This window comes from Micromys minutus, assembly GCF_963924665.1.
Source record: "Micromys minutus genome assembly, chromosome: 1".
NCBI lineage: Eukaryota > Metazoa > Chordata > Mammalia > Rodentia > Muridae > Micromys > Micromys minutus.
In genome coordinates this window covers 88,918,198-88,922,989 of record NC_137969.1, presented here as the reverse complement: position 1 = coordinate 88,922,989, position 4,792 = coordinate 88,918,198, and the positions used below count along the sequence as shown (strand labels likewise).

At 43.5% G+C, this 4,792-nt stretch overlaps 1 pseudogene across 1 annotated transcript; it reads right to left on the bottom strand.

Moving 5' to 3' along the window:
* Positions 1 to 906: 906 nt before the first annotated feature.
* LOC308439841 (heterogeneous nuclear ribonucleoprotein A3-like) lies at positions 907 to 1,937 on the bottom strand (annotated as a pseudogene). Its single transcript has 2 exons — positions 1,224 to 1,937; positions 907 to 1,084 (listed from the first exon to the last, which is right to left on the bottom strand). The product of its transcript is annotated as a heterogeneous nuclear ribonucleoprotein A3-like (transcript).
* Positions 1,938 to 4,792: the final 2,855 nt, after the last annotated feature.

Below are 4,792 nucleotides of genomic sequence, written 5' to 3'. Positions count from 1 at the left end.
TGTGACCATCATCTTCTGTGTTTGGGGCAAATCTTCCACATGCCTGACTCTTCCAGAATCCTCTGTCTCTGTCTGTCTGTCTGTCTGTCTCTGTCTCTGTCTCTCTCTTTCTCCCTCTTCCCAGAATTTCCACCATCTATTTCCTGCCTCAGCTCATTGGCCATAGGCTTTTTTTATTGACAGGTAAATGCTTTCACACAATACACAAGAGATTCCCTTTACAGATAAGTCTTCAATTGTTACAATTACCCTCCCTCTAGCAGTTACTTCCCTTGTAACAATTAGTATGCAGATACTTCATGCTCCTAATATGTTGGATGACTAACACTGTGCTTTCTTGCTTTCTTCAAAATGCCATCGCTTGGGATGCTTCCTTGCTTGTGATTCATGTTACTGTGGGTTCAAGGGTCCTCCTTACTATGCTGTTCCAAGTCTCTGTGTTAGTCTCAATGCATTTGGTGGCTATTAATGGGTTTACATTTCTCCCTCTGTGGTGAGTGCCTAGGAGCTGAGAATGGGGTCCTATTACTTTCTTTTTTTAAAATTCCCTAAATTTTTATTCCTGGTATCACAATTTACAGGGCAATGTACCTGATGTAATGGAAAGGAAAAGAAAAAGACAAAGATACAACAGATAAAAGACCTCAGGAATGTCCATCTATTTGACACTACATTGCACTAATCAATAGTTGCACTTTTTGCAAATGTGGTTGTGACAGTCCTGAACAGAAAGTGTTTCCTGTTGAAGCTGCAGTTACTTTTCTGACTGTGGATCATCGTTCCTCCTGTGGCAGATGTTTACAGTTCCTCTAATGCATTTAGGACGACTGTCTCAGAGTAACCTGCAGCTTTCCTGACAACTCCTCGCTCTTTCCTGCTAAGAACTGTAGCCGTTTCTGTTTTACTTTAAAACCTTCTGCTACCATATCCACCACTTCCACCTCCAGATCCATAGCCACCTCCACAGGGACTGCCTGAGCTTCTGCCACCAAAACTGCCCCCTTTCATGGGTTCATAATTTGATTATTGCTGTCCACTATAATTTCCAAAGTTATTGTAGTTCCCACCACCACCATAGTTACCTCCACCAAAATTCCCTCCTTAATTGTAACCATCATCTCCTCCTCTTCCACCGTATCCACCACCTTGGTTTCCATATCCTGGTCCACCACCTCTATAACCTCCTCTACCACTGTAACCAGGACAACTACCATAGTTGCCACCATCCTCCAAATCCATTATATCCACCATCACCACCTCCATAACCACCTCTGCTGCCATCACCTCCACCACCACAGCCTCCTCTTCCACCAAAGTTTCCTCCACAACCCATAAAGTTGCCAGATCCACCTCCTGACCTCTCTGTGACCCAGCAGACTGCATCTCCTGTTTAGGAAGGGTCTTTTTCACTTCATAGTTATGCCCATTAATAGTGTGGTATTTCTGAACAACAATTTTATCAACTGTGTCATGATCATCAAATGTTACAAAATCAAAGCCTATCGTTTTTTTCCCACTCTGCCTGTCTTCCATAACTTCTATGGTTTCAATCTTGCCATGCTTTTCAATGTAGTCTCTCAGGTTATATTCTTCCATATCCTCTTTAATACCACCAACCAAATTTTTCTTCACCGTTAAATGGGCACCAGGCTTCACAGAATCTCTCTAGAAACAGCTCTCTTTGGTTCCACCACACGCCCATCAACCTTGTGTGGCCGAGCACACATTGCAGCATCAACCGCTTCAACACAAAAGCAGGCCACAAAACCAAAGCCTCTGGAACATTTAGTTTCAGGATCTCTCATAACCACACAGTCTGTAAGCGTGCCCTAGTTTTCAAAATGTCCTCTTAAGCTGTCATCTGTAGTTTCGAAGCTCAGCTCACCAATGAATAGCTTCCTCAGCTGCTCTGGTTTCTTTGGATCATGGCCCTCCATTTTGAGACCGGACTCTCCTCTTTCAACTCGAGTTCAATGTCTGTTATTTTCTTTTTTTCTCTCTAGCTGTGCTTCTCACTCCTGGCTCACCTCCAGCTCTTCTATAGAACTTGGTGTTCCAACCATTGTTTCTCTCAGAAGGAACTTGGTTAAGTGTTGTGTAGTAGTTTCTTCCAAGATTAAAATATTCACCCTTCCAGGAGCTCTTTTAGCAAGAAGGTAACAACTCAAATTAGCTTCATGATGTTCCTAAAACTGAGCAGATTCACTCAGCCTTTCCTGCCAGAGTAAACAATATAAAAAAAGTTGAGAGTTGCCTTCAGAGGTGGAGCTGCCCAAATACTCTCAGGGAAATTACTAAAGCCGAACAGACCTCAAGAGACAAGCCAGCTGCCTGGACAAGAAGGAGGTGGGCTGAGCTGCCTGGAAGAGACTTATACCAACTGAAACACACGAAAAGGACACTTTCCACTTACTAAGCTGCCTGCAGTACGCTCCAGGTCCCCAGCTCTGGGAGCTGTCCACCATGTTGACATGGATTTTGGTGATGCACTTGTCTGAGTCATTTCTACCCCTGTAAGTAATTCTAGCAAAACCCATTTGGTTCACCAAGCTGAACCTTGGTCTGCCATTGCCCTCCTTGGTCGGTCATGGGCCTCATGGATTATTAGGTTAGACAACAGTAAACAATGCAGCCCTTCCTTCACAGCACAATGGGATAGGTCAGGATGATCCTTCAGAAAAGGCAGCCAAAGATAACACTTAGCCTTGGTTTTCATTTTGTTCTGTTCTTCCACCAGCACTCTTTGATCTTTTGAAAATTTATTTAAGGTTTTAGTTCAAGTTTATATTGCATGCTAAGCCTATGTGCCCAGTGCATCCCCACTTTGCCTTTTCCCCACTTTTCCATCCTGTGACTCAGCATTGTCTCCTTAGGCTGTTTTGTTTCTACTGCCATGTTGTCTATAAATTATATAAACCTAGGAACCACAAATGAGATAAACTATCTGATATTTGTTTTCTGAAACTGGCTTCATTGATTTATTACAGTTATCTTCGGTTATATCCATTTTCCTACAAATGACATAAGTTTTTTTTTGGTTATTGTTTGTTTATTTTGTTTTGTTTTTGTTTTTCTAAGCCGAGGAGAAAAATTCCATTGTGGGGATGTTACATTGCTTTATGTATCCCTCTGTTGCTGGACAGCCATGTTGGTTCTATAGTTCAGCTGTTGTAAATAGTGCTGCAGTTCACACTGATGGGCAGGGATCTGTGTGATGTGTCAGCTTGGAGTTATTCAGGTAATATCCAGGAATCTCACCACCCTGATGCCTCATTACTCCACAAAATCAGACTGATTGAGCCACAGTGTGTATGTGTGTGTGTGTGTGTGTGTGTGTGTGTGTGTGTGTGTGTGTGTGACTGTCACCACCCTGTTCTCCTCCTGGAGTGATGCTTCTTTGAGCCTCATATATTTTTTTTTTAGATTGTGATTTCAATGTATTATTTTTTAATGTTTTTTCCTTAGAATTAATTAATTAACTTCCCATTCTGATCGCAGCCTCCCCTGCTACTCCTCCCAGTAGCCTTTCTCTTCTTGCTTTTCCCCCATGCCCTCCCTTTCTTCTTAGAGGGGGGGACTCTTATGGATATAAACCCCCCTTGGCATATCAAATCACAGTGGGAGTAGGCTCATCTTCTCCTACTGAGCCTAGATAAGGCAGCCCAGTTAAGAGTAAGGGGTCAAACGGCAGACAACAGAGTCAGAGATGCCCCTGCTTCAGTTGTTGGGGGACCCACATGAAGACCAAACTGAACATCTGTTACAAATATGTAGGGGATCCACGTCTGTCCCATGTATGTGCTGTCTGGTTGGGGGTTCAGGTTCTGTGAGCCCCTATGGGCTCAGGTTAGTTGACTCTGTAGGGTTTCTCTCCGTGTCCTTGGCCCTTCTGGCTCCATCGATTTTTCCTTTCCCTCTTCTATAAGATTCCCCAAGCTCTGTAATGTTTGGCTGTGGGTCTCTGCATCTGTTTCCATCGACTGCTGGGTGAAGCCTCTCGGAGGACAGTTGTGGTAGGTTGAGCCTCATTTTTAAAGTACAAGGATGGATAGCTCTATAAAAGGTCCAAGGAACTGTGTGCCTACCTTAACACCTATTTTGGTTTTAAATTGCATATTTAAATACTTTCATGATTGTTCCTCTCCCTGTACTTTATACTAAGGAGACTAGGGTTTTGGCTTTTGTTCTTAGTGTCCTATTTCAATTACCAACACCAAGTCTATCAATTTATCAACAGTGACAAATATATGTTTATACCTCATTAAACATGTGCAAATATAGACCAGCTCATAAATAATCTTTGGGTGGTTGCAAGCGTGTCTTAGGGATGAGAGAAGCTTCACCTCTCACTTCTCACCCTATGTCTGCTTCAGGCTTTGCCCCTCCATTCTGATTCAACAAAGAAAGGGTGAGAAGGACTGGAGGCACACACCATGAGGAGCAGAGCTAAGGCAGCCATGGGGCAGAGTCCCTGCTGTGGACACTTAGTGGGAAGAATGTTAGTGACATCAAGCACAAGCCATGGGCAGCCCCTGGGGGGATGTATCTCAGACACCGTGGGGCTCAAGCATCTGAAGTACAGAAATTTGTTCTCTCATAGCCCAAGGGCTGGAATCCCAAGATCAAGGTGTGGTCAGGTCAGGGTTGGTTCTTCTGAGACCTGCCTTCTTGACTATAGATGGCTCTTTCTGCTTTGCTTTTACTCTCTGCCTTTTGTTTTCTCCTTCCCTGAATTCACGTACAGATCCTTCTTTTAAATGAATGTCAGTTACTGGTGGCTTAGGTTTCATTA